The sequence below is a fragment of the Branchiostoma belcheri genome, unplaced genomic scaffold, assembly GCF_001625305.1.
Source record: "Branchiostoma belcheri isolate BF01 breed outbred unplaced genomic scaffold, Haploidv18h27 scaffold13, whole genome shotgun sequence".
Lineage (NCBI taxonomy): Eukaryota > Metazoa > Chordata > Leptocardii > Amphioxiformes > Branchiostomatidae > Branchiostoma > Branchiostoma belcheri.
The window spans coordinates 1,441,152-1,454,244 of NW_017802713.1; the positions used below are offsets into that span (position 1 = coordinate 1,441,152).

At 41.9% G+C, this 13,093-nt stretch overlaps 1 pseudogene; it reads right to left on the reverse strand.

Moving 5' to 3' along the window:
• LOC109463675 overlaps window positions 1–12,375 on the reverse strand; it is a 29,259-nt pseudogene extending 16,884 nt beyond the window's left edge.
• Window positions 12,376–13,093: the final 718 nt, after the last annotated feature.

Consider the following 13,093-nt stretch of genomic DNA (forward strand, 5'->3'; position numbering starts at 1 on the left):
TTTAGCTAAAAAGAGGGTTTTTCTTGTACCAGTAGGGCAATCAAATATCGCAAAGGTGGAAAAAAACGACAGTACATATCATAGATATTTTATACATGTATATATGTCCTCAAAGAAAATCCTCAAACAGTGAAAGAAAATTGTGACCAACAGCTATTAGAATGCCCCTGGGTATTACCGTCAAGGCCGATCCTAATTTTCCACCCAATGGCTAATGACCGTTTTCCGGAAGCCAACAGGGAAGCGACGGTGACAGAGTTGTCACTTCTCAGAACTAATGAAGAAATGAAGAAGTGTCTGGACAGTGTGGCGTGGGAGGGGACCGATGTACTCACACGAAACTGTCAATTCCTTTGGTTAGTCAAAAACGATCAAATAATGACAAGATTTTTTTTAAACACACGTAGGTGGCAGGCCAGGAAAAGACCTACATTTCCACAATAGTCGCAAGATTCAACAAGAATCAACAAGCTATATATACATATACGATTCTTTCTACTGTTGATCACGAATATCTACATTCGATGGTGAAAATATAGCCAATATTCTGGAAACGTGAACTTGCATGTAAGGACCTAGATGTAAGAAGCGCCACCATGCGGTATTGAGAAAAGTTACAGGTAACTCTAAAGTCGACGTCCATTCGAATCAAAGAAGGCATAGTCTTACCAAGTATGTCTTCATCCATTTCAGCAAGGGTGTCACAGGACACAGTTTGATCTGTATAAGAAGAAAATAAACATTTTCAGATATTATTTACTTATTGTCTTCTATACAAACATCGTGAAACAACGCATTGTACTTGTGTGAATGGAAGAAAGACAAGAAAGGGGCTAGTCGAGCCCAATATGGCTAACTCGTGCACAGGATTATCAAGTTTTCTTTTCTTCACTTGACGTTACTTCGTTCTACAGTCGATTTGGTTTAACCAAATCGACTGTAGAACGAACATGAAATTACTGGATTTAGCTCTGGGGCAAACTAGAAGGTATTTGAAAGCTCTCCTAGCAGAGGTTTGGGTTTTGTGATATTTTTGGCGCGTTTTTAGTTTTTTTTATCGGGGTTTCTTTTTTGCACTGGAATTTTTTCACCCAAACCATGGACGCGTGTTCCAGTGCGAAAAAAAGGACAAAAACATGCCAAAAATACCCCCAAACCCAAACCTCTGCTTGGAGAGTATTTGAAAGCCTTATCATTATAGATAGCCCGCTGTCAAAAGTCAGGCGAGCCTCATGAGCTCAAAACTGCTGTCTTCGGGGACTCTATCCTCCCAAGTCGTAAATATCCTCCCCATACATAACCTTGACCTGTACTATAGCTTATCCAAGGCTTTTTCCCGCCAGCATACCTTCAGCGACTTGCCGCATCAGTCCCGGAGTCTTCCCGCTAAATGCCGTCACCCTGCTTGACAACCAGTGGCCGTAAAATCCGCCGAGGTTCTCCCGCTCTTTCAGCAAGAAGAAACGAAATAACCGACTCCAGGCGTGCTCTTGTCTTTGTAGAATCAGCACACACGCATCAGTATCGGCGTCGGTTCGCAAGTACTGAACGTGGGGAAAATACTAGCTTAGTAGCACGCGGAGGTTCTGCTTTAAACTCTAAACATTTCTCCCTCTTTCGGCAACTGACGGAAGAAATGACTCCACACGGCGTGCTCTTGGTTCTGTAGAATCAGCACACACGTATCGGCGTCGTTTCGCATGTACGTGGAAAAACAAAATAGCACGCAGAGGTTCAGGTTTAAACTCTAAACGCTCAGAGCGAAAGAAGTTGTGTGCCTCTCCAACTTTTGGCCATAAAGGAATGAGGGAAAAGGGGAGTTCAGTTGGAAGATTGCCAATCAGTCCTGCTACCTCTGTTCGTCTTCCGATAAACCTTCTGCGACATTTAATACCGCCGGCCACCTTGTAGACACAGAGCCGGAATGTCGGGTCAATATTTGAGGAGACGGGCCGCGCATTCCTGGTCCTGATCCCACGCGGTTTTAACACCAAGGTCGAACAGAAAGGTCAAAAGGAATTGGTCGTATTACGTCAAGGATGGGAGGGGGGTATGGAATTAAGAGGTAACAGTCGTTCTGAGTATACTAACGAAGACCTGAGTATACTAACGAAGAAACTTTAACTTTCATACAGGTAAATGTGGGCAATACGTGTACTAGCTGGAGATGCGATTTCAGGGAAGAAAAACTGGAAATATTTTCTGAATAAGGCAATCTGTATAATATTGACACATACTGCTTCACGTTAGCACATTTCAATCAGTATTATATACTTTGGGTATTCAAAACTGCAGAAACACTGCCCCAAGATGAGTCCTTTATTTTATGGATGGTACCCTAAAAATCAGCCAAGGGCCCTTCCAGTAACCATTTTCCGTCAGAATTTTGGGTATTTTTGCTTTTTTGCTCCATGAGGGTCAATATACATTGGGATAATGTGGTTTCAACTCAGTATGTAGATAAGTGACTAGAATATTGGCTTTGAAAAAAAATTGATTCCAAAGCCCTAAAAACTGCACTGGATGCCTTTAATCAACAGATAATACAAACACAACGCCAGTATCAGGCCAGAGAAGTTTACAAGGTGTTTTCCCTCCTTTTCACATCTAAATCACACGATTGATTAAAGTTAAGAACAGATGTCTGTGTTGGCAGGGGTGCACAGCCGACTTGGAATGCACTGCGCGGTTGATTGAGACCAGCCTCTTCTGGCACGTACCCGACATTCCTTGCGTGGTCTTGTTAACCTAAGACATGGCGACGACAGGACAGGTGTCCGCTTCAACTCACTTCAAGGTCAACTAACGACCTTCCAGTAGCGACAAGGTCACGTTAAGTATGAGGAACGTAATTAGTAAATATGAGAGGAAAGATGTGGGACTGGCATAGATTTTGGGGTTGGAATATTTGGTAAAGGGTAAGACTTGTGTCATGATTGGAATGACAATGAAAACTGGTTACAGTTGAACAGCAAATTTACTTCCTGTAAACTATTTTAGCATTATGGACCACATACACATATCCACTATGCTAAGTATCACAAGTCGTTAAAGCCTCGGTCACAACCCGCCGTACGTGCTTTTTCTCCGTACGTTTTTTTGGAGGCTACGTCTGCTACGTTTTTTCTGAAAACGTGGGGAAGGAGTGGCGTCTACGCACGTCACTCGCACGGTTGCACGAAGTGTAAGAATGTGGTCTGCACACCAAGTCTGGCCGTGAGCGGTTGCGTACATCGTACGTTGCGCAAAGTGGTGCTTACAACGTACGATCTCTGTGCGATTGCAACCTTACCGTAAGGAGGCCGTACTTACAAGTGCATCTTCCGCACTGCACGTACGGGGCACGCGCGTCGCTCGTACTCGCACGCACGGGTGGTGAATCCGCAAACCGCACGTCACAGTTTTACATGCACTTAAAGTTCTACAGCTTGTCTGCGCGCTCCCAAATCCGTAGGATTCCGTACGGAGGTGGTACTCACCACGCACGGATGCCCTACGTTTGCCCACATTTTTGCACGTTGACAGCACGCAGAAGCACGTACGGCGGGTTGTGACGGTAGCTTAATAAGTAACTCATATACCATTATGTTTGTGTCGATGATTGTAATAAATGGTCTAATAAGTTTGATCTTTCTTTATCTGTTCAGATATTTTCTGCTGTTATTGTTTTCTTTGTTTCAAATTTGGTCCATCTAGCAATAATGGTAATTTATCTTTCAATTTTGTAGTATTGGGGAGGGCCTATGTATGTCTGTTAATTTCTCAATTGTTATACATTTATTTTGTTTTATTTGCAAGTGCAAAACAATAAACAACAAATAAACAACAACAATACAATTACCGATACTGGCCGATAGTTCCATATACTACTTTAGATGATACTGGTTTGTTTCTTTACCGATTTGGTGATTTGGAATTGTTATATCTTGCTTGACAAGAATAAACTGAAATGGAGACAAACAATATGCTTGGATGAAAGCATGATATCAACATTGTTCACTTCAAAGGCGAGCCAATGGTAACCTTTGACCCGTGTTCCCGTTCCCAGGGCCTGCACCTGCAGCGCGCTGTCCTAACGAACACACGCGATGTTTGCCGATGTTTACCGATGTTTGCCGATGTCTGCCCCGAGACAGGACATGACGCAGGCTTCGCACTGACGTGTCAACACGTCAAACATTCCCCTGGGACAAACCACGGGTAAAAAAACGGAGGAGGGTGTGTGTGAAATAAGTTTGCTTTGATAGTGTAGATTTTGATAGAAAAACAGATACAGACACAGATACAGACACACCCGTATATTGTAGGAAATCGAGTTTATATTTGTACATCCATGATCAATGGTACCTACTATGAGTACGTATGTATCATATGTAACGTCAAATTTAGAAACGATAACTAAGAAATTAGCAAGATATTTTGACATCACGCCGAATCGACAGGTATACCGCACTCTGAAGACCATATATGATTTACAACACAACAGCGTGCATGATACTAAGTAATACTAAACATTTGAACATTGCGAGTTATTAAAGATGTATTTCTCTTATATATTTTGTGAGTAGATGAGAAAATACACTGTGTCCATGTTGCTAGCTTGGAGCTTCCTATACCAGAACGCTTTTGGTAACAGGAGTCGAATCTGTTTCACGAACACCTTGGTAAGCTTTCACCAGATCATCGATCTGAGATGCCTGTAAATGGAAAAAGAACGATCAAAATCAGAATAGACGTAAGTACGCGGTATGGTGATAGAAAGAGAGACCGATACACGAAGATACAGATCATACAATTCGGCAAAAATTTAGGAAACCAGAATGTAACATTTGCAAAGCAAATGCATAATGTTTACCTTCACATATGGTGTGCTCTGTTAATTCTTACTCAAAACATTCATATATATGGTCAGACAGGAGTCTAAATCCCTCCTGCTACAAAATTGCAACATGATGTAGGCCAACACCAGTTACCATGGTGACAGACGTCTGGTTCAGGTCATTGACCTTATTGGTTTGGAGAAGAAGAAGAGGAAGCAGAGCAAAAACAATATGTATCCATTGGCCAGAGGAGTGTCCATTAGCAACTAATGGACACTCCTCTGGCCAATGGATACCGCCTCTCCACCGTATGATCTGCTTGGAGATAAGAGTAGAAGGATGCAATGGAGTGAATGGACCAATCACAAGCGCCCCCTACCGCCGATGTTGTGAGCTGCCAGGTGCTGTCCAGGCTAGTTTCCCGTGACCCACAGGTACCTGGTGTCACCGCTCGTCTCCACCTCGTCGAACGTTAGACTTACGATGGTGTTCTACGTGTCAACATAAAAACGTACAGCACTGTTTCAAATGTAACTAGAAAGGAAAAATTTGCAAAGTAAATGCATCTATGTTTACCTTCATATGGCCCAGTCCAAACTACTGCTTTGTTTGTTCTTTAGTCTTTCTTATATGGCCCTCTTGAAGCATTAAGTTCTGCATGGCACTTGTAACCCAACACCAACACTTACCATGGTGAGAGACGTCTGGTTCAGGTCATTGACCTTATAGTGTTTGGAACGGAAACTGAGCAAAAAATAATAATATGTTTTCCTCGACCTGCGGTAAACATACTACAGTAAATTTAGAAACTGTCACAATTACATCTTTGTGGTAGCGTCTACATGTAGGTTTTTCGCTGCCTTTTTGAAATTGTGACAAACTTTTTCAGGTTTACCTTACTGTTTTGGTCGATAAACATGAGCCCTCGTCTGTTGACGGCTGCCAGGAGTTTTTCTGGGTATTGGCGGTTGTCATGTCTCTGTACAAGAAAGAAACATGGTAGAAGTATGGCAGTCATAAACACTCTAAATAGCCGTTTACACAATTGTAACAAAACGGTGAATGAATCCTGTGAATTTTTCTCTTCATTAGTGATGTAGACTACCTGACCTTGATGATGTAAACGGGATCTTATTGTCCGTTCACACACGAACACGTCTAGTGATAATGATCGAAACACACACTACCATATTACCATTGATAGTATACAAAATCAAACCATACCCGTAGCCAGGGCCTAGGGTTCGGGGGGTTCGGAAGATCATAGAACAAGGCTCGAAGGCCCACTTTTTATCTAAAGATCCAAGATTTTCCTTAAAAGTTGGACTGATTCGTATCACCAGCGGGTTTGAAATCGTAGAAAAACTGCTCACTTTGTCATAGACTTTTCATGGTTTTTCTTTTCAGATCCTCTCAAAAACGCAGGAAATGCCATTTCAGAAGGTTCAATTTTCAAAATTTTCCGGAGAAGCATGCCCCCGGAACCTCGTGCCTACGGCGCTCGCTGGTCCCTCGGACAGTGGGAAGACCCTCCCCGCAATCAAAATCCTGGCTACGGGCATGCACAAGTCTGCCTGGAGATTCATCAAAGGTACACAACAATGTACCTCTATGTGAAAGAACGCTGATCCGAACGTGGGCCACGTGCTGACGTGTCTGAGGAACGCTAACTTGGCGTCGTCCCGGTTCAGTCCGGCGTGACGGTTAAACGTCGCCACGATGTCCTGCAAAATAACACAAACATGTCCAGTTTCATTCCGGACTTCCAGTTTAATTCCGGATTAATTCCCATATTCCAGCAATGTTAAATACGTACTTTCGTCTCCGAAACAAGTCGCACAAAGAGTAGTTGTCACCCTTACCTGTTTCCAGTGGTCTGGTGGCTCGATCTGAAGTAGGTCTCGCGGGATGAGATCTTTCAGAACCTCCCTAAAATAATAAGAACACAGCTTCATAAACGAGATGATAATTATAGGAACAGATTTCAGTTGGTGGCATGTTTCGTTACCTCAAAAATATTTAGAAAATAGGGACTTACGAAGTTTTCTTGTCGTCGTGAAGTTCAAAGCCTGCCTGTCCGAACCTGACCCTATATAAGTACGCCGCCAGCTGAACAGCTTCGCTCTTACTGCACTTGTGATGTCCGCTCAGAAACGTCTCCAACTCCTGTTACAGGGCAAACTGTAGTGATTGTACCCTTGTGTGACAAGGTCGCATAACACAGTATTACTGGGCGATCCCCTGGGTCTATGACGTGGGTATAAAAGTTCAAAAATCTTGAATCCTGGCTAGAACTACTTATGTGAGAGGTAGCCAGGAGTAACTGCGCTGCGTGGTATAGACAGCCAGGGGTAAACTGCGCTGTGTGGTATAGAAATGTATCGGCTTGTACACCGTATGATTTGGAATGTGAAGATTTCCCTGTTAGTGTATAAATGCGCGGCTTTACGCAACTGCGTTCCAGGGTGAGCCGGCTGCACTTCCGTTGACCTCTGCAGGTGGTCAAATCAAAATGGTCATCATGATGTTAAAAAACTTTTTTTTTTACCTTTTTTTTGTTTTCAGTTATTTTGTAGATTATACCGTATATTTCAACATGTTAGTTGGCCGTGTTTCTCTAGTGCACCCTATTATAATTTTTACCGCGTCGAAGTGAGTCACCTTGGGGCGCTTAACTAGAAATACCCATAGGGCGAAAACTGTGTTCTGCCACCTTGTACCCTCGTGTGACTATGTAAGGTACTAAAAACAAACATATACTGTCAATCAACGGTTGTAGTTAGCATTCTAGCGAGGGTTGTTAAAAATGTGGACAGGACTACAGGAATAGATATCCTAAACAAACAAACAAACAAACCTGAAAGAAGTGCATGCGCAAGTCTGCTACGGGATCTTCTCCGACAATAACGTCAGTCCACACCTTTCTCCGGAACAACAGGTCGTACTTGTCGTATTCTGTTGAAGAAAGCGGCACTATTTACGAAGGTGACTAAGATTGTCGCTGTGGGCCTTCGTATCTGTGAGCTACGGTAGCCTGTTCTGTGTTCAGACGGAATTTCAGCACCAAGGACATGTCCATATAAGTATTTAATCCTCCGAAGAAATGTACTAGTACATGTAATATGGGACGTTATACTGAATGACTTGAGCACGTTAAAGCGATATTATGTAAGATGTTTTCGCCAAAACTGTAAATATAAACAATTGAAATTTTCTCATTTAGATTGTCGTTTCCAACAACTTTCAATATATTAGCGTCGCTATTCGCTTTTCCGGCGACTCAGCGCAGTGCGAGAATAAGTTGCGCTGTATTTTTAGGAGGCTCCTAATAACAATGTATACGTAAGCAAACAGTGTTTTCCGTTTGGGTATCTTCGGCAGCTTCCAACATTTTTTTTGCGGCGCAATTGCAACGACGTTTTGAAGCCAGGTAGGCCTATAGCCCAAGAAAATGTGTAAAACAACGATGTTTAAAATAGTAAAATTCTTACATAATATCGCTTTAATCTCTCCCAGTTCCAGAGATCTTACTGACATATTATGGCACATGAACAGAGACTACAATCTACTCCAAGACGTATTTTGCACATGGCAAAAAGTGTGAGAGAGAAAAGGCACCTTCTGAACTGAGCCATTCTGCCAGCGGTCTGATGCTGCACAGGAAGTCGAAGTAGTAGTCATCATTCGGAATGCTGACGACTGCAGGGATAGGAGCAGACCATACGCATAAATACAGCAGTTACTGATACATTTCACGACAATTGCAACTCATTCGCAATTTTTTCTCATTTACATCCTACTAAGGCCATTCTGATTTGATCATATGGATGACATCCTATGAGAACCCTAAAACTGATGCAAGCGTGCAAATGAAAAAAGTTTGGCAAAAAAAGTTTCCTTCATTATGAAATCTAGGTTGCCTGAATACAAATGACTTAACACATAGAGTAATATTTTATTGGCATGGTGAATAATAGACTCTTCATTTTCATTCCTTCACATTTCCTTATTGTCGTTTGGAATAGATTTTGGTATTCTGCGTATCGTTTTCGAATGGTTTTCTTTCAATTTACGGCATATACTAGTATTTGATCATTTTGAAGCTACTTCGTACGATTTACAGTAGGTCGAAAACTTTCTTTAAACAGACGAAAATTCATGTGCGCAGACAAACAGGTATGGTTAAACATAATATATGTTGGAAAATGTAGTACATCATAGCAGGTATATTATTGCAAAGTTGCTTATAATGTGTTGTAGAGGTGAAATTTAGCGCTCGATTCAACTCACCTTTGTCTGCCACCCTGCAGTACAGACTGATTCCGCTAGTCTTCTTCAGTCTAAGTTTATTGCCAACGTCAACGCACATGTCACCCGCACGGCTGGACGATTCCACCGCTATCTCCTGCATTACACATGTAGTCTGCTAGGTGGGAGTGCCTTTTCTGTTTTTTCATCCTTATTTCTTTTATCTTTAAAATCGTACTTTGCTAACAAATAGATCGATCTTGCAAAGGTTTCTGGATATCAAATTTGATCGACCACAAAACTGTATGGACGATCTTGGGAAAAATGTTGTATTTCCTGTTTCCCGACCGACCCTATAAAAACCTGCCGACCGTAGCCTTTTTTTGGCATGGACCCCTTCAAAAGACATATTTTTCAAGGTGATCGACCATATCTAGCTCCAACACCTGAGTGATGAAACCTTGTACCATCGGTTTTCCAACGTTGACATTGAAAATAGAAATGTGCTAATTGAACTTTTACTTAGATAAACTGTACTGTATATGTTGTATCACTAGAGATCGCCAATGTCTAATTAAAAAGAAAAAAAAAGATAATCCCTACCTACAGACCCTAATTTTTTTAGGACTGAAACAGGAAACACAACGTTTTTTCCTAGGCCTTACCACTGTAGACTTGTCGGGTAAGACGACCGTCTGTCCCAGTGCCCCGCTTTTCTTCTGCACCGTGTGTAACTCTAGAGGGTGGGGAGGGGAGCGGCGACAGCCGAGTCTAGGATGGAAAAAACAGTAATCACAAATTAGCTCAACATGCCCATAAATAGCACGTCGGCAGAACGTACTGCGCCTGCGCAGAACTCCGTATTTTCGCGTTTTTCGTTGGGTTTTTGGTCAACGTTGCATCAGAATTTTGCCTGTTGCAGAGGATATTCTTTCCGACATAATATTTGGAAACTACGGTCGAGATGCTAACCTTATATTAGCGAATACAACCTTATATGAGACATTCTGCTGAAATGCTATGTACAATACATTACGGGATTCGCGCAGGTGCAGTACGTTCTGCCGACGTGGTATAAATACGGTATAGCTATTTGACGTCACATTTTCAAAGTGATAGTTGACTGCAGATAGGATGAAAAAGCCACAAGAACGTGGAGTTTCTAGGAAACTCCTCAACCTCTCCGAAATCCTCTTTTTTTACTGTACTTACTGCACGGTCCTCTCCAGTCTGAGGAGACAGTCACGTGCCAGAGGAGACCGTCGTTTGTGAAGTAGGAATGACGTCACGTGGAACCTCAGAGGCTCACTGTGGACACACGTATGTCAAGAAGTTCAATCATGAACTGATTTTAGAATACACATGTATTACTTTTTAGTCAAAGTAACCTAATGATAATACGTACGTAGATAATAACATCATTATGTCAGTAATCCTAGTGACAGTGATGACCACGACGTCGACGACTTCATTTTTTATACGATGTAATTGAATATATACTTGTTGTTAGATTACGTGTCTGATACTAACCTGCATGGGAAACACCCAGCACACAACCACAACAGCTCCCAGCAGCGGTCTTCATTGGAACTGCAGGTGAGAATCATTTTTACCTAAAATGATGTTTGTTTGTGACACGATACGCGTACAAAATAAGATACGTAATGCATGTTACGTATATATGTTAATATATGTTTATATGATTATATGTGTTGATAGATGTTTATATATGTTTATATACTAGTATGTTACGTATCAAACATGGGATTCATATCTCGATAGCCACCGTATAGTAATTATATGTATACTAACCGCTTTTTATTGTTTGTCAGTTGTTTGACGAGTTGACAGTATAGTTCATCTTGAAGAATTTCCTGTTATGAAAGACACGTAATACGCTGTTATAAAAGATTATTGTTAAAGTCGATATCCCATGCAGATGCTGCCAATCATTTCATTGTTTAGTCTGAATAATAGTAAGAAACCAGACTTCAAAACATAAAGGATAAAGTGGGTTTTCTTTCGAAGAGAAATGTCATGATAAGAATATTCTCACTCTAACCAAGGAGGTTAAATACAATTGATTTAAACTTCTTGCTCTAGCTACATGTACCCTAATCTCCAAGCAGATGTTGGGGTGAAGATCGTAAGGTTACCTTCACAATTTTTCACCCAACATCTGCTTGGATATTACATGTACCCGTTTCATAGCCTGTCTGAAGACATGTTCCACCAGCCGCGTGTCCCCCGGCACGTCCTTCAGAGACTTCCGGGCGGTGTAGACCAGGATGTCCGTGAACATGGTGACGGCGTCCTGGCACGTCTGTCTGTCCGCGGCCACGGACCGCAGCAGGGCTTTATTCAGGGGTTTACTGGAGTAGCTCCAAATCTCGTCATGTTCCTTTTTCGTCGCTCCTTTCGTGCAGCAGCCACCACCCCTTTCGTCGGTAATGGTAGGGTCCGGATCTCTGGAGGATTGATTTTGACTTTATTTAGATCCACATTTAACTTTAGCATTTAGCTTTGGCATTTCGCTTTAGCATTTAGCTCAGCTATTCTTCCAGTGGTCCATCACATAATACAGTACAACAATGCAACAATATAAAATAGCAACCATCACAAAATAACATTAACACACGGTAACAACACAGACCACCATACTTCAAATCCACTTAACACATGCAATCATTGTCCTATCTTGTGAAGTGTTCCAGTTCTTAGCCATTCGGTACAAGAACCTCTTCTTTTCTGCGTTTGTTTTTGGTTTGTACAGTTTGATAGTGTTCGTTGTTGCTGACAGATTGACAGACGACATTCAACAATGATATATAGCATTTCATCACCAGGCCTTCTGATTCCATTCAACGTTATATAGTGTCGCCTAGTTGCGGCATGGAGTTGTTTGGTTGCGGCTATATGGTATATTGCAAAGAGTAGGCGAAATGAAATAGAAAAATATGCTGTTTTCAGACGACTTTTGTACAAACGCAGACCGTACCCACTGTTGACAAACGACTCAGCCAACAACCATAATAGCACTTTATATTGCTTTCTGATTCCGATCATTTTGCAACAACATGCTATAGTACCGTATAATTCCAGCTGTATTGTAAAGGTAATGCGAAAAAGAAGTGGAAAAATATGCTCACGGTTTTCAGACGACGTTTTGTCACAAAAGCAGACCGTACGTACCTACTAGCCGTGGACCGTACCTGAAATGGTCGTAGCTAAACTCCTCCCACGTGGTGACATCACAAAACGGTGACATGGACATCCTCAGTTCTCCACAGAAACTCCCAATTCCTGCCAGACGTACAAAATCTCTCCTCTCCACTCCTTATTTACCAGGAAAGTCTCTCAGAATTTCCTCTCCGTGTTGGTGTGTTTCTCTCGCAGATGTTGCTGTATTGTGAGCGGGAAGAACGCCTGCGGAGCGGCGGTTGTCTAGGTGACCCTACACCGGTCTGAAATATGCGACTTCGGCAGACACGTGGGGAGTAGGACAAATACGGTTTGACCGGAGTCTCGGTTTTCATTTGCTGAGGGCCAAAGAAAGAATAGCATGTGTCCTCATAATATTACATTTTAATTTGACGAGCCTATCCCGAAATTCCGATGTTAAGCGTTGTTTGAATCCTAATTTAGTCAAAAGGGGTATTTTTTATCAGACGACTACAGATATCGAACCAAAACTGTTTTCTTTTTTAAAATCTCCTCAGATATGGCATGAATCATTATCTCAAATATCCAAACCATTGAAAACAATGCCTAACGTTATATACTTAGTAATGTGTTTTGATTGTCTTTAAAATTCACAACAATTGGTACGCCGCAACAACGTAACATTCTTTCTTACACACAAAACCAGTGTAGATACAATCCTTCTGTTCCCCGTGGAATAGTTTTTGAAGTGATAAATGGTTGTGCCAAGCCGATCTTTTCTGTTTTCTGGGGAGCTCTGCGGGAACACCAACTCTCCTTTCACCCAACAACACAAGTCAACGCTAAGTATGGAGTAAGAAAAT